This window comes from Camelina sativa, chromosome 9 (assembly GCF_030686135.1).
Source record: "Camelina sativa cultivar CO46 ecotype springtype chromosome 9, ASM3068613v1".
NCBI lineage: Eukaryota > Viridiplantae > Streptophyta > Magnoliopsida > Brassicales > Brassicaceae > Camelina > Camelina sativa.
This window is the reverse complement of record NC_141888.1, coordinates 11,259,415-11,287,158: the sequence shown is the minus strand read 5'-3', so window position 1 is coordinate 11,287,158 and position 27,744 is coordinate 11,259,415. Positions and strand designations below refer to the sequence as shown.

Below are 27,744 nucleotides of genomic sequence, written 5' to 3'. Positions count from 1 at the left end.
ACAAAGATCATACGTCGCATTAACTTTAGTATCCACGCTCTAGTTTTCACATGAATTATATTATGCGGAAACACAAACATGTTGTAATCCATGTGGATATTACAAATGTGGAGAGTTAAAGAACATAATTCATGTGGATAGTTAAACGTGGATGATTGTATTAGTCTATCATGTGACAATAACCACGGTTGTTCGTAGAGTTTACTTCCTTGAAGGGCAGAAACTTTAGTATTAACTACTTCCTACGTTGAGTTTACTTCCTTGACAAAGATCATTCGTTGTATTCATTTTAGTATCCATGCTTTCGTATCCACATGTATTATATTATGGAGAGTAACAGATCATAATTCATGTGGATTTTTAAACGTGGATGCATGTCTTAGTCTATCAGGTCACATATTATATCCACGTAGATAGCCGCTGGTGCATATTATATAGATCGAAATAGTGATGTTAATGTATCCATATGGATATTATTAATGTGGATACAGTCATTTACATTATAGTTGGGTGTACATGATAGTTGGGTGTCATTTACTGTAAGCTGTCGTTCAGGTTTATGTTAAGATACAAACTGTAAGGGTTATCGGAACCAAAAATTTAGATTATTTTAGATTTGTATCCATAACCCAACCAATAGCAAGTGAAACGTGGTCGTCGTTTAGAACATAATAAAGTTCGGAGTCTAACTCCCTCCGTTCTACCAAAAAAAAAATAAAGCTTAATTTTCAAAATTAGTAACTCATATAATCTTGACATGTGTCAAGTCTTTCTATAAAGTTTTAACAAAACTAAAATGAAAATATACAACAAATAAAATTTTTTAAGTTAGTAACCTATATGACCGCGATATGTTTTAAGTCTATCAATATTCAATATTTTGTCATGTGTAAATGAAATGAAATTATACAACAGACTAAAAGTCTCAATAATATAAGGATTATTATTACTATTTTTTGAAAATATATAACATTAAATAATATAGTAAATTACTAATTCTGATAAGAAAATAATTGCAATTATTACCTTTTAGTAACCATATATTAAAATGGAAATTATACAGAAAACAAAAAAAAACTGATTAAACATATACAAAAGAAAAAATGTTATATAAAGTTTGATGTTTTAAAATGAAAAACTAACATAATTGTGACACATGTCAATAAGTTGATCATATTTTAACGCATCTAACCCTTGAAATTTTGATTTCTTGATAAAGTTTTACGTAGTCCTGGGAAAATAAACTGAACCAAAATCTCGGTTCCGGTTCGGTTTTGGTTAGTGAGAAATAACCGATTGGATAGTGTTTTAACTATCCATGGATACCGGTTATTAACCGAACGGAACCGATATCCATTCGGTTATCCGAATCGAACCAAACTTATATAAAAAATATGTTTAACACAGAGAATTCACAGAAAAGAAAGGAAGATAGTCTTGTCTACAACCAAAGGAAGATAGTCTTGTCTAAAACCAAAAGAAGATAGGGGAGTCTACAACACATAGATAAGGTGAGCCTTAAGAAACAATTTCAAAACAACCAACGCAGATAGAGGTCTCATGACGAAGATATTCCATCAAAATATAATTTTCAAGGACATCGACTCGACTATAAAGACACACCCCCACCTCCTTCAATTTGGCAATCTCATCCGTCTTATCCTTAATGCAACTTCAATTAATAGATTTGATTATGATGGGGTTAAAATTTTCTCAATCTCTCCCATGCTTATCAACATCCTTCCTTAAGCTGCTGGTCTCTTCTTTAATGGCATCAACCCAAATTTTTTGCTTGTGTAAGCCATCATCCTGCAGAATATATCAACGAACACACATTCATTCATTAACGTGTTTAATATGAACACACATTAATCTTATTTGACTTACCTCATACTTAAGGCAATTAAACCATCTATTTTTCTCTGTATTAGTTGAGGGATCTCTTCAACAACTTTTTCACCACATAGGCATATTAAAGGCATGCCTAAATCACCATCGGCTATGGCTGTTCGCCACTCGTCTAACTTCCTCTCCCTCTTCTGATAAGCATAGTATGGATCTGCCTCAAATTGCTCCATGTTTTGAGAAGAGAAATTAGAGATAGAGATCGAGATCGAGAATGAGATGAGAGAGAGAGCAAATGTCAAAATTGAGAAGAGAGAAGAGAATGAGTGGATGAAAAATGAAACGAAGAAGGAAATACTAGATTTGTTTGTGAAAAAATAGGGTTGTATTGTCACGTATGCAATATATGTGTGTTCATACTTAGTGTTCACACATAGTTGTACTTTTGGGTTTTTTCAATTTCATTAGTTTACCAAACCGTCAAATTATTATTTTTAGTTTTATAGTTGATTAAACTTAATTAACCTATAATTACGAGTTTTTAATGCATTCATATGTTAATAACTATTAATTATATAACTTTGTCATCCTAACTTGGTTATTACTTACAAAGTGATCTTAAAAGTATAAGGAAACACTTATTTAAGTTCTTTCATAACAAGTCAAAATTGATATATTTCAAATAATTATTCATTTATAGTATACAACACTATATAATATATTAAAGGAGAAGTCGAGAGGGCTTACAGCCAATCACACAAAATTTGACCTCCTTTGCCCTTAATGAAAAATACCCTTAAAAATATTTCGGAGTAGCTTTTTCTCTCTATTTAGGTTGCTGAAACGCACCACATTCATCCTCAGACTTAAGATTACTAATTTGCCATTAATGAGATTTCAAACTGGACCTTTTTACCCTTTTCTAATCTAATTTTTTTTAAAAAAAATTAAAAAACGAAAATTAAAAAAAAAACGAAATTTGTTTTACTTAATCGAAATCTAATATTTTTATGCAATATCTCTCTTTAAAAAAATGGAAGATAAATATTAGAATATATTACGAATATTTCGTTTAAAGAAAATTACTATTTTAAAAAATATTAAAATTGTAAAGATAATTATGACAATTTTCATTCTAAGCTATATATATATAGAGGCTCAGTCAAAACAGTAAAAGCCGTATTCATTTAGCTAAACATATAGTTTTGAGAGTATAATTTTTCTTTTGTATTATTTTGGTTCTAATGAATCAACTTTACTATTGTATGATTTTGATTTTTTCATGTTGATGTACTATCCATATGCTTTGGTGCTTTGCATGATTAATTTTTATGCAGCCATAATTTTAAATATTTTTTTTGTTGAATCAAATCAAAAATTTTACTCATTTTGTACAGTTTGATTGTGTTTTAGGTGTACCTGCCATGGACCATGGATGTTTTTTGTATATCAAAAACACATTGGACGAACAATTTGATGAAGCAAGCAAAAAAATCAAATTGGTAAAGCATTATTAATAATTGTGTTTATTTGTTTTTTTTAGTGGTGATTGTTATTCAATTTTATTCTCTTGGTTAAACATGATCATATTTTTATTTGATGATTTTTTATTTTACAAGCAAATGAGCAAAGACAACTTTTGACAATTTTATATGTTTCATCGGATTCTGATTTTTATGTTTTTTTTTGTAGTGGTTGTTTGGCATCTTTTAAAACATATATTTTGTAGGGGCATTCTCAAAAATGCCCCTTTTTCCATATCTCTTTTTAAAAATACCCCTTCATGTTGACCATTTGTACCAGTTGCACCATAGTTGTACCAGTTGCACCTCGCATAGTTGTACCATATATCCCCTAGTTGTACCAGTTGCACCCTAGTTGTACCAGTTGTACCGCGCATAGTGGGATTCGAATCCTGGGTGTGCGCGCGTGCGCATGGAGCTCACAACCACTAAGCTACTGTGATTTTCGTTAAACAATTACTTATTTAATTATATTTAACCTAAAACAATCTTCATTAAGGGTAATATTGTCCTTTTACCATTGAGGGAGTTTTGATAATTTGTTTTGATAGAAAGGGTGTTATGAGATTTTAGCTCTTTTTAAAACTACCCCTCTTTATATACAAAATGACCAAATTACCCTTTTTGAGTGACAGCAAGAATGTACAGTCATCAAAATCGAAAATATTTTCCCGCCAAAAAAATTTCCCGCCAAAATCGAAATTTTTTCCCGATTTCCCGCCAAAAAAAAAAATTTCCCGCCAAAATCGAAAAATTTTCCCGCCAAAAATATTGAAATTTATACCTTTTAAAAACTTTGTAAATGCTTTTAAAAAACTTTTAAAAGCGTTTACAAGGTTTTTAAAAGGTTTTTAAACACATTGTAAACGCTTTTAAAAACCTTGTAAATGCTTTTAAAAAGCTTGTAAATGCTTTAAAAGGTTTTTAAACACCTTGTAAACGCTTTTAAAAACTTTTTAAAAGCATTTAAAAGGTGTTTAAAAACCTTTTAAAAATTTTATAAAAACTTTTACAAGGTTTTTAAAAACATTGTAAAAGGGTTTAGAAGGTGTTTAAAAACCTTTTAAAAATCCTTTTAAAAACCATTTGAAAACCTTTTAAAAACCTTTTAAAAACCTTTTAAAACCTTTTAAAAATCTTGTAAAAGCGTTTACAAGTTGTTTAAAAAACTTTTTAAAACTCTTTAAAAAATCTTGTAAAAGCCTTTACAAGGTGTTTATAAGGCTTTTATAAGGTAGAAACCTTATAAAACCTTTTAAAAACCTTGTAAATTTTTTTTGGCGGGAAAAATTTTGGCGGGAAATATTTTTTTTTCGAAATTTTTTATCAAAAGTTTTTTGACAAAAAATTTTTTTGCGGGAAAATATGTCGGAAATTTTTTGGCGGGAAAATTTTGTTTTTCTTTTTATTGAATAAAATAATTTTCATCTAAGGGTAAAATGGTCATTAAAAATTAAAAGAGGGCATAAATAAAAATGGCCAGAAAAGAGGGTATTTTTGAAAAGGGGTATATCAAAAGGGGCATTTTTAACAAATTCTCTATTTTGTATTATTTTCTATATTTTGTTTTGTAGTTTAGTATTTTGAAATAAACTTTTATATGTAACCTAATACATATTTTTTTTTTTCAGTTGAATTCATTGATGATCATTGATCATAATTGTAGATCTACAAAACTAAATATAATGAAATTTAGGTATTAAGTTTTGCTAATCTGAATCTTTAATTTTTTAAAATAATCGGTATTTGGTTTTTTCTTTCTTTATTTATTTTTGATTTTATTGTTAGATATTGTTTTTTCAAAGATATTGGTATATTCGTTTTTGTGTTTATTTTTGACATCATATTCGTTTAAAAAAAAATACCACAAATCTATAGACTATTAATTTATACTTACGTCTCTCAGTAGCTAATTAAAAGAATATATTGATACAGAGAATTTGATGCAGTCTTACATTGTCAGAACACTGTAAATAGTGTTAAAAGTATATATATATATATATAGTGTTAAATGTGTATGCATATTATATTTTTGTCGACATGTGTAATATATTAATAAATATATGTATATACGTACACACGTGACATATATGTAATAGTGTTATTATGGTGACCTCATGATAAGAGAGATCACTTACAATTTATAGTTGCAGAAAAATGATGGTGGATTCTGTTCATAACAAATTTATGGTAGTTTTTTAAAAATTTGGATTTTTTTCTGTTTATAAATGTATTTAAATTATAATTCTAATTATATGTAACATATTATGTAATTTTTTTGTTTCAGTTGAATTCATGAATGTTTATTGATCATAATTGTGGATCTACAAATTTGAATATAATGAAATTCAGGTATTAATTTTAGGTAACCTGAATCCTTAATTTTTTAAAATAATATTGTTACTAATATTTTTTGTAATGATTATAGTGGCATAAAAACTATGGTGGATTCTGTTCATAAAAAATATGGTAATTTTCTAAAAACTTTGATTTCTTTCTATTTACAAATAGATTAAATATATTTATGACTATTATTTCTTCATAAATATTTGTGACTAATATTTGTTTTCCTCTTAAATTGATAGAAAGATTAGGGAGAGTTGATCTTTAAATGCTAATCAATAAAATATAAAATATAAAATATAATACTTATCTTGACGAAGACGTTATTAGAAATCCAAGACGGAGTCTGGAGACATTATTGGCAATGAATATTGCTTTGTCCTTCTACTCATGTTGCAACAGCAAAACTTTAGTTCGACTCATCAACTGAGAGGTCGGCTACGACATTCAAGCAACAGAAAGAATAAGAAGAAATATTATAAGGAAAGAATATTAATTAGATTCGGGACTTTATCTCAGAGGTTTTTCAAGAAAGAAAGAGATAGAAGAAGATTAGGAAGAGTTTTTTATAACACTTTACAGTTATTGTTTATTTGAAATTGCTTTAGATCGATAAATAATATATAATAAATTGTAAATTTCTCATTTTGTTTAATAAAAAAATCAGAAATCTAATTTTTATATCTCATTTAAAATTTAAAAGTTATAGAAAATAAATACTAGAATATATTGCAAATATTTCTTTGAGAATATCTCTATTTCTAAAATTATTAAATTTCTACAGACCATTTGTTTCACTTTTAAAATTATTTTTCTTTTAAAAAAGAAAATTAGAAAAAAAAGGAAATCAAATATTCATATCCCATTTATTTTTATTTTTTAAATGGAAAATAAATACTAAAATCTATTGTAAATTTCTAAAGATAATTATGATGGTTTGATTTGGATAGAAGGAACTGAAAATCTCGAGAGTATACTACAAATATCCATTTAATTTGAAGATATGACACAATCTTTTGTAGTCTCGACAAAATCTCATAAGGTTGTTGTAAATCTCCGGAAACACCATGTTATTCCGGCTGGGTACTCTATCACCAAAAATTTATAGTATACAACATTTAAACACTATGTATTATCAACACTTGTTTATGTTTTATTTATTCATTCTTAATTCCTACCAAAAAAAATTAATTCATTCTTAATTTTGTTATTTTATACTTTTTATACGGTAGTACCAGTTTTACCAGCTTTATCTTAGTTATGCCAGTTTTACTCTCTTTTTTACACATCTAGTGAAAGAAAAATCAAACATTACTAGATTTCAAAATAAGTTTCAAGACAGAGTTTTGACATAAAAAAATTAGTACTACATAAACCAAACATAATTCATAAATAAATCAAACATGAACATTAAAAGAATCTTAAAATAATAATCATTGGAGTGCTTGTCTCCGTCGCCTTTTATTCCGCCTTCTAGGTTGAGTTTTTTGTTACTTTCTCCCAGTAGATGCAAACCTTTTTACTCTTCTTCTTCCCCTCTTTGTTTTCCGATTTGGCAGAATGATCTGCACATCTTTGACGTCATCCGGGACATCCCACCGATACTTATCCGGTATTAAATAAATTGTCTTGTAATATGCCATTGCCCACAATTCCATCAAAATAATACTTATGTAACACATGCGAACCGGATTTCCGGTTTGTGCATCGATCGACACCAAGGAAGGGAATCAATCGATGCTCATAGTTGGTTCACGTACGGGTTAATTCTAATGTCTCCAGTTTGACGCGGTTTGATGGGGAAATAACCTAGGGCTCACCCATAAAAGGGAGTTTGACGCACTAGAGCCCTTGTTGGCCATTTTTCATTCTAGAGAGAAGACCGTTAAAGATTTCTTGGTGAGATCGTTCTGTTACCAAATGAGAAGGTTCGTGTACCTGTTTTGGTGTGTTTCGAACATGGAGAAGAAGATCTGAGCGTGGTTGTCGAGTAGAGGTCGTTAGAAGGCTTGGTTCTTGATGTTCTTCGTCAGTTTTGTCATATGTCTACTAATCTTGTTTAATTTAGTTGTTTTTCTTTTGTTTGTTGATTTCTTTTGAGTCAGTCAGTTTGTTTTATTGAGTCAAAATGCTTGTTGAGAACTATGAGCTTTACTTAGGGAATTGCACCATGCTTGATTCATTCTCTTAGGACCATTTAGCATTGTTTAAGGATATCTTGGAAGTTTAGAAAAAATCATGACTTGATCACTTCAATAATTCCTTTCAGTTTGAAATTTGGATGATTTGAGCCTGACCTTGCTTATTTGGGATTAATATGAACTTATTATATGTCACTTAGGGGGTTGATAATCATGTAATGGATCATACATTCAGAGTTTAGTTTACACCATTTTTACCACTCTTCGTTCATCCTCTTCAGCCATCCGATCCTCTCGTGAGCTTCCTTCACCCCAACTGGTTGCTTTTGAGAGCAAACATACTCCTCAAAATCGTAATCGTCCGAGTTGTCTCCCTGTTCTTGCCCAGTCGGCTCTTTCTCTTCTGCCTCGGACTCCTCCTGCGGGTTGTACAGCTCCTCCAAAGGTGGTGTGAAGTCTATGTTGTCTCCTAGCTGGATTTTGGTGCACACGACGTTAGGCAGAATCATTTGGGTGGCTCTGGCAGCTGGATGGATGAAACAAGTTTTTATTATGGTGGTGAATGATGATGAATGTATGCAATGGTGAGATATGAATGGAATGATGGGTGGGTGTTTCAATTCCCCTTATGCTGTTGCAGTATAAGAGGTATCAATCCCAAATGAGTGTTTGTGAACAATTAAGATATGCATAAGAATCTAAGTTAAGACAAATGTGAAGATTGTTTGTCACTAACAATCCTAAGATGGAAATGTAAAATGCAGAAAATAAACTACAAGAACTAAGAACTAGATGAAAATGAAACTGAATGATTGTAACAGTAATGAAGCAAGAACAGAAGTTGGAACTACTACTAATGAACTAATGCAAGATAGGTAATGAACTGAAAACTAAATGAATGCAACTAAAATGAAACAGGAATGAAACAGGACAATCACAAATCATAAACAAGAATTCTGGGGATGAACTCGAGCAAGCACTCGACCGAGTGTAGGTCGAGTACAGGGTCGAGCTAGAATAATCCGGAAAAAAGAGCAATGCTAGAAAAACAGAGCAACACAAGAACGAATCAAACAACAAGCAAGCAACAGGATTAAGACTAAGATATCAATAAACAAAGAAGGCCTTGAGGAGGGATTCATGGGCTAGACTAATGAATGAGGCTATCACACTTTGGCCAACAAATCTCAAGCAAAGCTTTGAGCTAATCTCTAGACACATTAATCTAAGACAAGCTTCTTCCACTCTCATGGCAAGAATCAATCAAACCTATGCATCTCTAGACTTGTTCTCACAAAGTAAAGAATCTACACAAGCAGGCATTAAGCAATATGTCTCATACCAAGCAAAACCTCTAATCTCTTAGGAAGCAAGATGGTAAGCTCTATATCTAGCCTTATCTATGCCTCTTAAACATTGGTGTGATGCTAAGAAGCTTAAGATCAGATCCTACCCTCTCAGATATAGGATCAGCATTAAGAACATCTACCCTAGAAGAGATCTACAACAATCAAGCTTGACCAAAGCAAACAAACCTCAAACAAAGCCTAGCCTAACCCATCCTCAAGATCCTAAGGAAACTACTCACAACAATACATGATGAACAAAGTCAAAAACCCAGAAAATATTGAAACTTGCATTATCAGAAAGATGAAACAAAGATCTTCAAAATTAATGAAAGGATCAAACTCAAATTCTCAATATTAAGAAAGTTATGAAACTAACAATATTGAGGAATTTAGTCTTTTTCAAGTAAAATCTAAGAAAAATAAAAGTGCAAAAAGGAATAAATCCCAAAAGGGTAAAACTAGGTTTTGAGAATATCTAAAAAGCTGGACCCTTCTGGTGGCTGCAGGTACAAGGCTTTATATAGGAGGGGAGTGGAAGCCCTAAAAATACAAAAAGTCAAAGTAGTCAACGACTCGGTCAACTCGAACAGTGCTCGGTCGAGTGGCTAGGTCGAGCTGGCTTCTCTCGTGCAATCTCCACTCGGTCGAGTCCTCCTCAGCACACGGTCGAGTTGGACTATGGACCTTGGTTCTTCAGCCTTAACTCCCTTGTTTCCTCCGCATGATTGCTTCACATCTCTTCTCCATTGCTTCCATGCTCCTTAAGCTCCAAAATCACCTGTTTATGCATGAAAAGATGCAAATGCAATGCAACCAAACTCTAATGTATGATTAGTGCTAAAGCTACACAATAATGACCTAAATGGATAGCAAAAGATGCAAAAGATGTGAATAAACTAAGAGAAAACAAGGTAAAATATATGAACATCAACACCCCCAAACTTAGTCTTTGCTTGCCCTCAAGCAAATAAGCAAGACATAAGAAGGTAAGTGAAGTTTGAAAGTGGGATCTCAGCTCCTAAAGCTTGCAAATAGACCATCTAGAATCAATGTCCAAGTTACTAATACTATGATGCAAGTTGAATGAGTTGGAATTAAAGATTTTAGACAAGCATATCACAACCTTTATTGATTTGAGCCTTAGATATCCACATGTATTCAAATCAACCATTTCCTTTAACATTCATTAAACAAGAACATGAATCAATTCTATGCAATGCTTAAACTCATTTGGCTTGGTAATAAAAGGTTTTGAGACAATGATGGTCTCTTTTTAGAGTGGGGCTTGTCAATATCAAGATTCTCTCATGAAAATGGATTGAACTTTAGAAGAATGCTAAAGGTAAGAACACCTAAACACATACAAGAATAAAACCTTGTCTACCCAAAGGCACCCAAAGTGTTTATCCTAGCAATCTAAACCCAAATGATCCTAGTGCTACCCTTTACTTCTTCTTTTCTCTTTAACCCTTTGTCTCTTTTGGTTTTCAAGTCTTAGGAGATGTTTTCTTATTTGATCTTTCTAGTGGGATGGGGGATTCTTACTTATTTGCTATGGTTCTCTTTTCTTCTTATTCTTAAGACATATAAGCATTTTGCTAAACTTTTCTTTTCTTTCTTTTCTTTTCCTTAACTAGAACCATCTTAAACAACATTTTACTTCCCATCCTTTCACTAGACTTTTGCTTAAACACAATCTCCTCTTAAAGACTCTACCCTTTTTCTTTCTCTTTTCTTTCATTTCTTTTTATAACAGCCAAGTCTCAAACCCAACAAGTGAACCACCTAGTCCTATCTAGTTTGAAAAATGCAAACTAGAACTACACAAGGTCTTACTCTTGTCAGTTCAAACCTAACACTTTCTACCAAGCTCAATCCCAAAAATAGGCCTCACACACTCAAGAATAAACAAGGCTTGAAAGAAGGTTTGGTTTAGGGGTAGGGGAACTGATCTTAATGATTTAATCAGCTACTTGGATCAACAAGAGTGGTAAAAAGGAAAAAGATGATCCAAGTATGTATATGGTATCCATGAGTTTAAACCAATGCACACATTGATAATTATAAGTCAATATTAGGTTCTTATAAATAGGAAATGGTTTCAAATCTCAACATGCTTCAATTTAGACCAAATGCAATGCAAGAATTCAAGGCTTGGTTCCATCTTATGCTTCTAACTACTCAACTAGCATCAAAGTACTATTAACTTGGGCATTGATCCTAGTCTAGTGAATAAGCTAGCTAACAAGGAAATACTCATCATAGATCCCTAATGCAAATATTATACAATTCTACATGAAACATGCTAAACAAGATCCTAATATGCAATGCAAACTACATGAACACTCTTTTTTTATGAAGATTTTTTCAAAATTTTTCAAATTTTTATGGTTTTTCTATGCCTTAGATGCTTATGCAAGTGCTAACATGATGATGATAAAAATTTGAAATAAGAACACAAAACACAATGTCAAATGCTATCTCAAACCCTCCCCCAAACTTAAATCACACAGTCCTCTGTGTGAAAGAAAGTTGTAAGAGGATTCAAGACTAAAAACAAAACAAAACACAATATGAAATGCAATGATATTTACAAGTGAAGGTGATAGTGGTACCTTAGGGATTGTGGAAGAAGTTGTCCACATCCATCTGCATGCTGTCATAGGAGTAGTTGGGGTCTTGTTGGTGACTTGGAGATGGGCTTTGGGGCAGCTCGACGATGGAGATCGACCGGCACTCGGTCGAGTGCGTGTCCGAGTGGGGGGTTCGAGCTAGACTGCTAGTCTCCCTCTCTTCTTCTGTTTAGACTCCCTTGCTTCCCTGACCATGAAAACACCAAAACAAAAGTCAAAATACCAAAATCCTAAGCAATATATACAGAGATACCTTAGGGACTTCCTCCCTAGTGAGCTTGTTTAGAGTCACTAAGCTTGACTTCTGATTGCCTTTTCAGGCTTGAGTTAGAGACCAAGGAGGTGATGAAATCCCCCTGGTTCTACCTGATAACCTTTGTGTTCCTTCTTGATCACTACCTCCTGAGCACTTGAATCATGTTTCTTTTTAACCTTGAGCTTTGGCCTTGCTCTCTTCAAAGTCCTTTTGTTCAGCTTGACTTGGAGATCCTTGACTAAAGCAGTCAGTTCTTGAACAGAATTCTTAAGCTTCTCCACTGAATCTTCTTGAAAGGTTAGCTTACCCCTTGAAGCAGTTTCCTCACTTGAGACCTCATGATCCTCCTTTCTTTTGATAGTGTAAGGTGGATCATATTTTGAAGGCAGATTAGTGGGATTGTTGATGTCAAACTTTATAGTGAAGTCTTCAGTCAGGTGGTGCTTGATAGTCCCCATCTTCACATCAATAACAGCCCCAGCTGTAGCTAAGAATGGCCTTCCCAAGATAAGAGGGTCTTCACGCTCTTGTTCCATGCTCATGATTGCAAACTCAGTTGGGATCCTTGCTTCTCCTATTTTGATAGGGAGGTTTTCAATCACTCCAACCACATCCCTCTTGGATCCATCTGCTAGACTGACATAGTAGTTGCTGTCCTTGAAGTCCTCATACCCCAACTTCTCAGCCACTGAGTATGGCATCAAGCTCACTGAAGCTCCTAAATCACAAAGGCACTTATTCAAGTGCATGTAGCTGATGGAACAGGGTAAGTTGAATGAGCCTGGATCTTCAAGCTTTGTTGGTACAATAGCTTTCCCAATCTCTTTTAAATCCTTCATATCTTGGTCATGAGCCCTCTTCTTTGACATCTCAAGTAAAAAATCCTAATAGAGAGGGTATGGAGCATACTGTTCCAAAGCAGGTCCTCTCTCTTCTTCTTGGTAAGCAATGATGACCTCTTGTATGGCCATCACTTTCTTCTTCTCAATTACACCCTCTTCTTTCAAGGCTTTCTCTTTCTCTTGTTGCAAAGCTATCTTCTCCTTTTTCTCAATGATCTCCCTGAGTTCTCTTATCTTTTGTGCCTTGAAACGCCCTGGGAATGGTAGAGGTGGTTTGTAAGCAGGAGGAATGTATCTAGCAGGCTTAACAGCTTCTGTGTCTTCAACTCGATCAGTCACTCGATCAGGTACTCGATCGTGTGTGTGGTCGAGCACCTGGTCGAGTTGTTTCTCTGCTTCAGTTTGCTCAGTAAAACCTTCACTCTGGGCTTCAATTAGTGATGAATCCTCCCACCCCTGAACCTCACTGCCCTCAGTGACATATTCTTTATGGAGATGGATAGCTTTAGCAGTGAACTCCCTTTGGTTTTGAATAGCTTGTTGAGGATGTTGGTGTGGCTTAGGAGCTAAAGTAGAAGCAATGGAGCTCTCCATATACTGGAATGAAGAGGTCAGACTCTCAAGCTGGTGACTCAGGTCATGAGAATATTAATTCAATTTTTGGTTCAGCTCTTCAAACTGCCTTGCCTCCTCAATCTGCTTATTGGCTTGCCCAAGCAACAATTGTTGCATCATAGTGCTTAAGTCAGGTTCTTGGGCTTGGTAGGTCTGAATCATAGGAGTGGGACACCATTGAGTCTGGAAACCTTGTTGCTGGTTCATGGGTGCATAATAGAACTCACTGCCTTGAAACATGGTTACTGACTCGAACAGACACTCAGTCGAGCACAGGCTCGAGTTGATGGTCGAGTTGACTGGGAAGTGTTGTGTATTTAGATCCGGCGTCTGACTCGATCAGGTGCTGGATCACGACTCGGTCGAGTGGTGGTCGAGTGGATGGTCGAGCTGGCAACTGAAAATCAATCATAGACAAGCAGGAGAAGAAACAAGAGCAGTAGTGAACAAGTGGTTATACGAACTTAATCTTAGACGTCTAATGATCCTAATTGTCACAGAAACACACTCAAATGGGCAACGGCGCCAAATTGAAACAAGTTTTTATTATGGTGGTGAATAATGATTAATGTATGCAATGGTGAGATATGAATGGAATGATGGGTGGGTGTTTCAATTCCCCTTATGCTGTTGCAGTATAAGAGGTATCAATCCTAAATGAGTGTTTGTGAACAATTAAGATATGCATATGAATCTAAGTTAAGACAAATGTGAAGATTGTTTGTCACTAACAATCCTAAGATGGAAATGTAAAATGCAGAAAATAAACTACAAGAACTAAGAACTAGATGCAAATGAAATTGAATGATTGTAACAATAATGAAGCAAGAACAGAAGTTGGAACTACTACTAATGAACTAATGCAAGACAGGTAATGAACTGAAAACTAAATGAATGCAACTAAAATGAAACAGGAATGAAACAGGACAATCACAAATCATAAACAAGAATTCTGGGGATGAACTCGAGCAAGCACTCGACCGAGTGTAGGTCGAGTACAGGGTCGAGCTAGAATAATCCAGAAAACAGAGCAATGCTAGAAAAACAGAGCAACACAAGAACGAATCAAACAACAAGCAAGCAACAGGATTAAGACTAAGATATCAATAAACAAAGAAGGCCTTGAGGAGGGATTCATGGGCTAGACTAATCAATGAGGCTATCACACTTTTGCCAACAAATCTTAAGCAAAGCTTTGGGCTAATCTCTAGACACATTAATCTAAGACAAGCTTCTTCCACTCTCATGGCAAGAATCAATCAAACCTATGCATCTCTAGACTTGTTCTCACAAAGTAAAGAATCTACACAAGCAGGCATTAAGCAATATGTCTCATACCAAGCAAAACCTCTAATCTCTTAGCAAGCAAGATGGTAAGCTCTAGATCTAGCCTTATCTATGCCTCTTAAACATTGGTGTGATGCTAAGAAGCTTAAGATCAGATCCTACCCTCTCAGATATAGGATCAGCATTAAGAACATCTACCCTAGAAGAGATCTACAACAATCAAGCTTGACCAAAGCAAACAAACCTCAAACAAAGCCTAGCCTAACCCATCCTCAAGATCCTAAGGAAACTACTCACAACAATACATGATGAACAAAGTCAAAAACCCAGAAAATATTGAAACTTGCATTATCAAAAATATGAAACAAAGATCTTCAAAATTAATGAAAGGATCAAACTCAAATTCTCAATATTAAGAAAGTTATGAAACTAACAATATTGAGGAATTTAGTCTTTTTCAAGTACAAAATCTAAGAAAAATAAAAGTGCAAAAACGAATAAATCCCAAAAGGGTAAAACTAGGTTTTGAGAATATCTAAAAAGCTGGACCCTTCTGGTGGCTGCAGGTACAAGGCTTTATATAGGAGGGGAGTGGAAGCCCTAAAAATACAAAAAGTCAAAGTAGTCAACGGCTCGGTCAACTCGACCAGTGCTCGGTCGAGTGGCTAGGTCGAGCTGGCTTCTCTCGTGCAATCTTCACTCGGTCGAGTCCTCCTCAGCACACAGTCGAGTGTCTGGTCGAGTGTGCGGTCGAGTTGGACTCTGGACCTTGGTTCTTCAGCCTTAACTCCCTTGTTTCCTCCTCATGATTGCCTCATATCTCTTCTCCATTGCTTCCATGCTCCTTAAGCTCCAAAATCACCTGTTTATGCATGAAAAGATGCAAATGCAATGCAACCAAACTCTAATGCATGATTAGTGCTAAAGCTACACAATAATGGCCTAAATGGATAGCAAAAGATGTAGAAGATGTGAATAAACTAAGGGAAAACAAGGTAAAATATATGAACATCAATGGACAAACTTGAAGAGCAACATGTCGTTTAGCCTCTCATAGGCCAAGAATCTCGCCAGTGTTAGGTACTCTATGTCCAGCCATCTCGGGTCATGTACTACTCCCTTCAAAGGCACATCGCAAGCCACCAAAATTAGTGTAACCAGTCCTCCTATGGAGATCTCTCCAGCTCCCTCTCTTCTCTTAGTTTTCATTGCCCATGACTTGAGGTAAAGGAACTGATCGAGCAGCACAAAGACCATACTAGTGTCTGCAGCATCTCCAACTAGCGGTGTACCATCTCTAGCATTGTCTAACACTCCACACAAGGCAATGTCTAGCAGATGGAGCTCATGGTCATTCACATTCCCAGTCTCCTTTCTAGCGAACAAGGTGCAAGCTAGGGACTTGTGAAAATACCTCAAAACAGGGCTCCTTATTTGAGCAGACTTGTAGCTTGTAGACTTGTAAGGGAGCTTGTCACCTATTGTCAGCCATATGGACTTCATCTCCTCCTTGCTCACCTCCATGCCTTCTCCACTCCCAGCCTTGAAACCATATAGCTTCTCCATCTCCTTGAAGGTAAGCCGGTAGTCCTTGTTTCGCACGGAGAATGTGATGAACCCGATCCCCCCATCAGGTAGTAGGGTCGGGTGGTCTTCGAAATAACGTAACCGCAGCGTGGAGAGGAAGTGAACTGTCTCTTCCTCAGAAGCCTCGAGGTTGGCTCCCATCATCTGGCCCAGGTGGCACATGTTGAACAGGAACTCAACGTCTCTAGCGATGCCCAACTGCTTCATCGTTTCTCGGTGAGGGTAGCAGGTACCAACAAAATTCATCTTGCGGAAGACCTTGAAGAGCTTGGTCGGAGTCTCCACCTCTTTCCGCTTTAGCCTGCGCGAAGCCTGGCGTGTGCGTTCTCTCTGCTCCTCCTCTCGGTCACGGCTCTCCTCCTCTGTGTCTCAATCCTCTTCCTCAGCTGCTCTCTCGGCCACCTTCTCCCTTTTAGAGGCTGGTCTCTTCCCTCTTGCAACTGCAGCTTTACTTCTTAACCGCGAGGTTTGGATCTTCTCTGGTTCTCCTCCACTGGCATCAGAATCGATCTCCATAGGATCAGTAACAGTTCTCTCGGACGTAGACATTTCCCTACGTCGAGGAGATCGGCGAAAAACACTCGCCACCGGCCTTGGTGAGCGAACTCGGAGGTCTGCATGATCCATTGCTCGAGCACCGGATTGGGTGACAGATCGGGTTAAGCATCGGGTTGGAGAAGCAAAACGTCCAGCCAACGGTTGGGAATGCAGAACCTCTCTTCTTCCTTGGGATTTGCGAGGTTTGATGGCATCACCTCCGGTTCTAGCAGCAGCGGAGGTTGATCTGCTCCCCTTTTTTTGGTAGGTCTTCATCTTTGGTGCCATTAGTAAAATCCGTACAAAGAAAGAAAAGTTAAACTCGAGATCAATAGGGTTAGTTCCCAAAAATCTTATAACACTCGAGTTTGAGAGAGAAGAGATAAGAAGACAAAGAGTTTTAGGGTTTAGAGAGAACTTATGGAGTTGTGAGGGTTAGGCTCCTTAAATAGAGAGGGTTGGCTTCTTGGGCTTCTCCGAGAGTGGGCTAGGGTTTGTGGAATTCGGACTCCACTCGCCACCCAAGTAGGAACACGATCAGGCGCGTCGGGTACGGATTCGGGTTGAGCCTCGGGTTCCCCAAAATTTCCTTTCTCACTTTTTTTTTCACTTTTTTTAAAAAAAATGTAAATATGCAAAAATAGAAAATAAGATAAAATAAATAAATAAGAAGTAAAATAAAATAAAATAAAGGATACTTTTGGGACTTCCTCCCAAGTGAGCTTGTTTTAAGTCACTAAGCGTGACTCTTCATGCTCTTTAAGCATGGGGTTTAGGAGGGAGAGGTTTTGGAATCCACTCCACTGGAACAGACTGGCTCTACCAATCTTCCGGGTCTTGTCCTGGTTCCACAACAAATGTAGTGTTGACTTCTTTAAGATGCTTGACTCTTCTTTGCTTTGTCTTGGTGAAAAAGACTTGACCATCAATAGTTGGCCTTTTAATTCCTTTCTTGACGCCAAACTCCATCTTGAAATGCTCCCCATGCTCAATTCTGTTCTTGCCTTGTTTCACGTTGATCACTGCTCCTATTGTTGCCAAGAATGGTCTCCCTAGGATCAGTGGATCGTCCGCCTCCCTATGTGTATCAAGGATGATAAAATCAGTAGGAACTTCCACTCTTCCAATCCTGAGAGGCAAATTTTCCAAGATACCAATCGGATGTCTGATTGTTCTATCAGCTAGAACCAACTACAGACTACTCGGTTTAAAACTACTGAAACCCATCTTATTGGCAACTGATAATAGCATGATGCTGACTGAAGCTCCCTGATCACACAAGCAATTGTTGAATATACTAAGACCTATTGAACTCGGGAGAGTAAAAGAGTCAGGATCCTCCAATTTCTCCTCGATTCGCAGCTCAGGATCTAAACACACTCCACTCCTCAATATTGCATTCCCAATTTCCTTGACAGCTTCCTTAACCTCAATCTCCAGCTGAGCTGCCTCCTTGGTAATTTCCTCTTGAAGTTCGTGTGGTGGCAAGAGCTTAGGAGGTGGAGCTTTTCGCTTGGCCATATGCTCTGCAAGCACCTCTAATTGGATGTCAAGAGCAGCATTGAACCTTTCTTCTAGTTCCCCTTCTGCTGCTACAGGCAGTTGAGGGTGATCTGTCATCTGAACATCTACTCGATGTATCAACCGATCACCATCATTGGGTGAGTCATCAGGTTCTACCTCGGGTGGTTCTTCGATTTGTGATTCTCGAACAAGTGCTCGATCGTTAACTCGATCAGTCTCCTCGGGTGAAGGCTCAGGTTCATACTCGGATATGTAGTAATGGGACTCATTCATCCCATAATGATCCATAGCCTCCCCATCTTGAACATCACTGTCATCATCATAGTCATCATCAAAGAAAATGGCTTGGGCAGTGGCATAATCCTTTGGGTTCTGAACAGCTTTACCTGGAAGCTGGTTGATTTTTGGAGGTGGTTGGTTGTTGTGGTGGCCCTCTAGGTACCTCAGCTTAGTGTTGAGCGAATCATACTTGGCAGTCAAGTCATTATATCCAGAATCGATCTTCTTGCTCATCTCCGTAAACCATTTTGCGTTGTCCATAATAGCCGATGCCTGATTTTGAATCATCTGCTGAATTAGGCCGCGTAGGTCAGCTTCTTGTGATTAGTTCTGCGGGCCTTGTTGTTGTTGTAATCCAGGTTGTGCAATGGGTTGGTGGTAAATGCCAGAGTACTGCTGCTTAGGAGCATAGCCTTGATTGTATTGCACAAAAGGCTTTCGCTGGACCTGGTTCCCTTGAACTGTTGATGGGTAGAGTTGTCTTGAGGATTGGCAACATTCGGGTTACGGTAAGACAGATTCGGATTCGGCTTGTAGTTGTTGTACCCTTTGTTGTAACCTCCTTGGTTGTTGATGTAGTTCACATCCTCTAGCTGAGCATTCTCCCCATCTTGTTGGAAAAACTGCTCTTTCTCTTAGATTGCATGAATATGTTGCTGCTGGTTGAGGAGCTTATCGAGCTTGTCATTGAGGGCTTTCATGTCCCTCTTGTACTTGGCATCTTCCTCTCCAGTAGATCGCACAGTGCGATCGTATTCTTCATTGTAATGCCCTGCAGATTGAGCCAAGTTCTCCACTAGGTCCCAACCTTCATCAACATCCTTGTTGAGGAAGTTTCCATTGGTTGCTGTGTCCAGCAACATCCATATCTTAGGGACCACTCCTCTGTATAGTGTACTTAGCAATGAAGCATTGTTGAATCCATGATGAGGGCATCTGGTAGTGTATCCCTTGAAACGTTCCCAAGCTTCACTGAATGTTTCATTGTTCTTCTGAAAAAAGCTGGAAATGTAATTTCACAGCCTTGCGGTTCTGGAGTTGGAGAAGAATTTGGCTAGAAACGCCTTCTTGCACGCTTTCCAAGTGGTGATAGACTCCTTTGGGAGTGATATCTCCCAGATTTGTGCTTTGTCTCCCAAAGCGAATGGGAAAAGCTGGAGTTTGAATCCATCATCACTAACTCCATTTCTCTTGGTGAGGCTACAGACCCTATCAAACTCATCCAGATGGTCCAATGGGTCCTCCATTGGCAATCCATGAAATTTGTTGCTTTGTATCATCTGGATGAAACTACTCTTTATCTAAAAGTTGTTGTTCTGAACAGCAGGTGGAACAATGTCATGTCTTTGAGTGTGAGTAGATGGAGCATCTCCTGCTCCTATGTTGGTCCTCTCTTGAGGAGCTGGTGGACGATTATGATTGTTCATTGTCTCCTCAATTGTTGGTGGTTGTGGTTGCTGGACTTGTTGTTGACGGAGTAACCTTGGTCTGTCGATGTTGTTAATGAAAGGACTCAAGTGTTGGCTACCCTTGGATTGTGTTTGCGTGCACAAGCAGATGACCGAGTGGGTACACGAAGGTCAACCCGATCCAGGTGATCGAGTGACGGGTCGGGTGGGTGCTCGGGTTGTACCTGAAATGCAAAACAAACATACATGAAAGTAAACAAGTCGGTACCGAACCAGTGTATAATAGAACTTTGATCTAGCAAGTGCTGAAATCCTAAACGTAGCAAATTAACTTCAACCAAATGGCAACGGTGCCAAATTGGTAACAGGTTTTTCAACCAGGGTATCAATTCCCTATGCAGCTGTAGTACAATGGGTTATCATTCCAAATGGTTGTTATGCTAGTAGATGAGATATGATCAGAACTGTGCAAGTCAAGCCAAGCAATAAATGGTTTTGATCTAACAGTCCTAAAATAAATAAAAGAAAGCAAATAAACAAGAACGACACAACCTAAGCACTCGATGCAAGCATTCGAGTACAGGATCGGGTGGGGTGATCAAGTAAGCAAGATAAGTATGAACAGCTCAAAGGGTTACACGAAGCTGGTGATCGAGTACCAGTTCGGGTAAGCGGTCGAGTGATGAATAAAAATGTAACCAATCAAAATGCGAAAGCTTCTAAGGATGGGGTAATCGACTCCTAAGTGCTCCTGACCAATATTGATGTCCTACATGCCTCAAGCAAATATTCCTTTTACAATGAATCTCTAAAATCTTGTTAAATCTCTAAAATCCTTAGGCTAAGTGAGTAAAACTCTATCTTTTGATACAATGCAATTTTCGTTTATCTATGCTTTGATGTTTTCTGCAATGAATTCCGAGTAGTGAAACAAAGTTTCTAGGCATGGGATAGACAATTAGGTGTTCTTGATCGGTTATGATGTCTTAGCTTGATTGTTTATGTTTTATAAATTCCTTTCTAGATTGGTGTTCTTAATGCTATCAATAAACCGAGAGGGTGAGATTAGATCTAAGGTGTTTTACCATCGAGAGGTGTAGATGAAATGTTTGAATCAATCAATGCTAGAGATTTACTCACTTAGCCTAAGAGATCAGATGTGTAAGGAGTTTATTGACAATAATGAATCGGTTTGTATTGCCTGCTTGTCATGTTTCTCCAACGAGAGTTGGGTAGGGAAGTGATCAAGGTTGATTGTTTCTATCACGAGAGTAGAAGTAAAGAGTACAAAGTAGAAATCTAAAAAGATAGCAAAAAGATGTAAAATAAATCCTAACAAAAGTGAAAAAATGTTTGAGTCGCTCAAGATCTCTCTCAGAAGCTCTCGCTCTCTGGTTTGAGTGTCTGCGGCTTGCTAGGGCGAAAGGAAGAAGAGGGGGGTTTATATATGGAAACCCCTTTGACCTAGCTTCCAAGTCCTGCCCGAGGGCCTGCTCGATGGGTTGCACGAGGATGAGGTCGGGTTTCTCCTCGGGTAGGTCTACAGATTGTTCTTCCTTCTCTCGGATCCTCCTCGATCGGGTTGGGGTTCGGACTGTTCTTCCAGCTTGATAGCTCCTTCGAGTACATGCTCAGATTTGTCCTTGTTTCCCCCCATTTTAGGCTCTAAAGCACTTATTTTCATCCAAAGTATGCAAATGCAATAATGCAACACCCTAAATGGCCTAAATGCGAATTCCTACAGTTAATGACCAAAAAATGCTAAGGTAAGGGTATAAACAATGCAAAATATGGACAAAAAAGGATGCTTAAAACATGCAAATTAGAGAGTTATCACATGTGTTGGGTTTTCATGATTTAGTTCTTTTGATGAAATTTTTTGAGATGAGAACCGGTTCCACTCCCCCGTATATATATAAGTATAAAAAACAGAGAAAGATAAAAAAAAAATAAACAAAATGGGAAAGGAGTAACAATGGAACCGAAAAACTCATAGTACTCTTATTTATTTATCAAAAGCATCTAGAAAAATGATGATTTGTTTGAGGTTTTGTGTTGGTTGGTTTGATCCAAGTTAGAGGGAAGTTGTGTACCTCCTAATTGGTTTGTGTCTCACTGTGATTTTGTATAATGATTTGCATCCGTTTGTATTGCTGGAAACCTTAAACACTTTAGCCACCTTGAAATTATCTTTACACCTAGACCATAATGTGTTTGATATCCCCTTTTTGAGAGTGCACGCATTTACTAATGAATGTTAAAAGGTTAAGTTGTCTGAGTCTGCAAGTCTTTGTGATCTTGGGATTTAATGAAGTTGCTACGGTCATGGCAAAGTACGATTTAGTACGGTTTGATATGAGATTTGTGATAGTGGTTTGCAGGCAATTGTTTGAGAGCATGATCCCAAAAGAATATGTGAGTTGTCATGTTTTCAAACCTCTTTCCTTGGCAAAGGTTTTTGTTTTGCTTGAGGGCAAGCAAAGATCTAAGTCAGGGGGAGTTGATATATGGTGTTTTTATTGGTTTTGAGTCTTTGTCTTCTCTCTTATTTTATATCTTTTATTGAGTCAAAGCATGTTTTTGGAGTCTTTTAGTTCTTTATCGAGTCTTTACAGGTTTTAGGACACTTTGGAGGAAATTGGAGCAAAATGAGCCATTCTGGATACAAACAAGCATATGAGATGGATGTTGGTTCACGTTAAAACCCGCCTACCAGAGAAACCTGCCTACAAGATAAACCCGCCTGCCTGAGCGAAGATGTCTAAACCGGCGAGTTTTACGTTAAACCCCGCCTACCAGAGAAAACCGCTTGGCTGAGGAGCGAAGTCTGAACCGGCAACTTTCACGTCAAAACCCGCCTACCTGAGATACCCACCTGGCTGAGAAGCGAAGTCCGAACCGGAAAGTTTCACGTCAAAACCTGCCTACATGAGATACCCGCCTGCCTTCATAACTCTATAAATACTTTTTATTTGTTGAGAGAAAACCCTTAAGTTTTATTCTACGTTTTCTTTCTGCAACCCGAGACTTTTTGTAAGCCACGCTTTTGGGATTCTAGAGATTCATCCTTATTGACAATTTCGAGAAGATTTCTAAACCCTTATTCATTATTTCTGCAATTTAATCATGTTTTCTTCATCTATGATTTTTATTTTCTCTTTTTCTATGTGTGAGTAGTTCTTCAATTGGGTATTAGGGTTCCAACTAGGAGATTCAATGAATGGATGTTTTAATTGTTGTTTGGAGTTCTTAATCCTTAGGTTCTTTGATTCACATGATCTTAATGCTCTGATCACCATGTTTTAGACTCTAGGTCTTTCTATGCATCAAAAGTGTTCGATAGAATGCTTGAATGAGTGTGAATTGAGCAATGTATTTCTAGCCTGCAAAAGTTGATGTTAGGATGCATTGTGAACTTAATGAACTTGATAGTAATGCGAATGTGGCTAGAAGGTTGAAAATGAAAGTTTAGCAAACTAATAGTCAAGTTTAGTTTCTAATGCCTTGAAAGAGGGTTAATTAGTCTATTCTTGTGTTCATGTTCTAAAATGGTTCTTAATTATCGAATTCCACTTATTGATCTCTGAAATACCCTATGACCCAATGTTTTAATTCCATAAGTTTAATCGTTTTATTTCTTGCATTTTTATTTACAATTTCTGAAACCAAATAAACTATCTTTCATTCGCTTTAGCTATATACAACTCTTGAAAATATTTAGTGTACCATTGGTCCTTGTAGATTCGACCCCGTATATACTGCTTTGCGGTTCAGTGTATCGGGTAATTACTCGAGCAATCAAGTTGGCGCCGTTGCAAGGATTTTCTCCTTGTTCCTATGATGTTTTTCCTGCTCCTCAAAATGCACATATACCTTCCCATTTGAAATCATCATGACTCCTTCTTCAATTATCTTCTTGTTAAACAAGACATCCTTCAAACAGTTCTTGTATGTTTTTGTATTCTTTATTGACTCTAGGAATGGGAGTTTGATGTGAAACTTGTTCATAACTTCATCAAGGCGAGCTTTCTCCTTTTCAGCTTGCCTTTTAGCTTCCCTTAGACAACCTGGAAATGGGAGCCTGGGAACATATGGAAGTTCTGCAACGTATGGTGGCTCAGTATCTCCTGCAATCTCATAATCTACAAAAACATCAACAACAAGAACTTCCATCTCAGAAATAATATTCTCATTTGCAGCTTCTTGAAGACCTCTCTCAGAAACTTCTCCAGGTTCTTCTTGAATCATTACAGCATAACAATGCTCCTTATTTTTTGGTTCACTTTTCCCTGGTAAAACACCTGATTGTCGCGTAGAGGCAGAGGAAATCTGAGCTACTTGGTTCTCAAGAGTTTTAACATTTGATGATAGCATCGTAAACATCCCATTGAGATCATTATACATACCATACACTTTAATGTTGATGTCAGATGCATTCTTGTTCTGACCTTTAAGGATCTGTCTCATCATCAATTTCATCTCAGTGTCGCCAGAAGAAGATGTAGAAGTGCTGCTCACAGGAGCTTGGTATCCTCCTTGGTAATTGTTGAACTGAGATTTTTGCTGAAAACCCCCTTGACTATACCCATTTCCTTGTCCTTTGGGCACAAATGGTAGCTTGAAGTTTCCTTGACCTGGAGCGAATTGCTTCTGCTGAAACTGTTGTGGTTAATAAATTTGATCCTGCGGGTTCTCAACGTTTATGCTTCGGTAAGACAGATTAGGGTGATTCATGTAGCCCTGGTTGAAACCATTGTTCTGATAGCCTTGGTTCACGTAATTCAGCTCAGCTTGTGATATCTTGTGTTTTTATGTGATTTTAAAGCTTAATTCTTCATTGTTTAGGTTGTTTAGGTTGTATTTTGCATTAAGTTTGGTATCTCAGGTGTTGGAGTAGAGATGTACAAATAAAGTGTGCTTTGGAGCCAAATAAGTCAAAAATTAGCAATATAATGGAAGACACACATTTGGATGCACACAAGATGATTGATGATTCGGAACCAGTCTGCAGTCCCTCAAAGATCCACTCGTATGAAGACCTTTCCTAGGGATTTAGCTCCAGAGTTCTTCACCAAAGTTATTGAAAATGGAGTAATATTTACAATGGAGGTAATTTCAGGCCAATCGAATGTGCGTGTAAAGAGTTATACGTGTTTTAGTGAACGTATATACAGCCAGAGTGAAGACTGGAGCCACAAGATAAAACGATCGACCATTTCGTGTGGTCGATCAACTCATCTCCAGACTTGAGTGGACTGCAACTTCAATAATCGACCATTTGGTTGATCGTAGGGTCGATCAACTTGTACTGGACTTGACCAGACTTCCGAATGGTCGATCAAATGTTATTTTTGGAACCAAATTCTGGTTTGTTCCGGTTTTCTCTGATTTTTTTATTCCAATCCGGTTTGTCCCGGTTTAGTTTCTTATTTTCTTATAAATACACTAACTTCTCATTAAGAGAGAACATCTTTTGTTTAGCAATTTTTAGGGGTTTTAAGCTTTGCTTTTCTGGGTTTGTTGAATCCTTTGTTGATTTTCCAGTTTTTAATAGTAATTTCTTTTTTATTTCTCCTATTCTACAATCTCTAATTATGATTTCACAAAGATCAAACCTCTACCTTTGTGTGATCATAACCATGAGTGAGTAGATCATTTGAACTTTGGGCTTGGTAGATTAGGGAGATAGATGATTGATCTTTGATGTCTAGGGATTTATTTATGTGATTCCTTTCTTGTTTGGTGATTATAATGCTAGATAGCCTTGATCAAGCATGAATCTAGACATTAGGATTTCCATGCCCATAAGGTGTTTGATGAAATTCCTGAACCAAACTATTCAAGAGTTTTGCATTCCTAGCCAATGGAAATTGATGATTAGGGTGTTTAGTGGTATAAATACTTGATTTTAATGCAAGTTTCTCTTGTGATTGCCTTTGGAAATTGTTGATGATTGCTTGATTTGCATAGAATCTTTATCATGGAAGTGAATTGATTTACATAAGTGTTCTTAGCCTAAGGATTATTCTTGATTGTTTGCTTAGACATCTAGGATTGATTAGCTATCTCCCAAGTCATTAACCTTGCCCAAGGTTCATTTGTTTTATCCTGATTCTAAAACTGTTCTTAGTTGTGTGTTTGCTTGCTTTTTGTTTGTTTGTTTGCTTTATTTAAAGTTGCTTCTAGCTAGTTGATACATAAAACAAACCTCCTTCTTATTAGCTTAGATTAAGCATTCATGTGTATTCCTGGTGTGTTGATCATTGCAAACTGAGGTTCGATAATTTAATTGATAAAAGTACTACATCAATTTGGCGCCGTTGCCGGAGATCGAAGCCGGGTCACCCGCGTGACAGGCGGGAATACTTACCTTTTTCTTTTGTTTTTATTTGATTTTAAAGCTTAATTCTTCATTGTTTTGTGCATATTCATGAGCATTTAGGTTGTATTTTGCATCAAGTTTGGTATCTCAGGTGTTGGAGTAGAGATGTACAAATAAAGTGTGCTTTAGAGCCAAATAAGTCAAGAATTAGCAATATAATGGAAGAAACACATTTGGATGCACACAAGATGATTGATGATTCGGAACCAATCTGCAGTCCCTCAAAGATCGACTCTTACGAAGACCTTGACTTGGAATTTATCTCAAGAGTTCTTCACCAAAGTTATTTGAAATTGAGTAAGCTTTACAATGGAGGTGAGTTCAGGCCAATCGAATGTGAGTGTAAAGAATTATATCTGTTTTAGTGAACGTATATACAGCCATAGTGAAGACTGGAGCCACAGGACAAAACGATCGACCAAATATGGTCGTTCGTGTGGTCGATCAACTCATCCCCAGACTTGATCGGACTTCAAACTTCAATAATCGACCATTTGGTCGATCATAGGGTCGATCAACTTGTGCTGGACTTGACCAGACTTCCGAAACTTGACCGATCGACCAAGCAATTGACCAATCGATCAAATATAATTTTTGGAACCAAAACCCGGTTTTTTCCGGTTTTTTCTGATTTGTTTTATTCCAATCTAGTTTGTCCCGGTTTAGTTTCTTATTTTCTTATAGATACACTAACTTCTCATTAAGAGAGATGATATTTTGTTTAGCAATTTTTAGGGTTTTTAAGCTTTGCTTTTCTGGGTTTGTTGAATCCTTTGTTGATTTTCCAGTTTTTGATAGTAATTTATTTTTCATTTCTCATATTCTACAATCTCTAATTATGATTTCACAAAGATCAAACATCTACCTTTGTGTGATCATAACCATGAGTGAGTACATCATTAGAAGTTTGGACTTGGTAGATTAGGGAGATAGATGATTGATCTTTGATGTCTAGGGCTTTATTTTTGTGATTCCTTTCTTGTTTGGTGATTATAATGCTAGATAGCCTTGATCAAGCTTGAATCTAGACATTAGGATTTCCATGCTCATAAGGTGTTTGATGAATTTCCTGAACCAAACTATTCAAGAGTTTTGCATTCCTAGCCAATGGAAATTGATGATTAGGGTGTTTAGTGGTATAAAGACTTGATTTTAATGCATGCTTATCTTGTGATTGCCTTTGGAAATTGTT

The 27,744-nt window shown here is 36.8% G+C and overlaps 1 non-coding gene across 1 annotated transcript; it reads left to right on the top strand.

Moving 5' to 3' along the window:
* The first annotated feature begins 19,679 nt into the window (after positions 1–19,679).
* On the top strand, positions 19,680–19,786 carry LOC147938075 (small nucleolar RNA R71). The gene has a single exon (XR_015567530.1). It is a non-coding gene; the product is annotated as a small nucleolar RNA R71 (small nucleolar RNA).
* The last annotated feature ends 7,958 nt before the right edge of the window (positions 19,787–27,744 follow it).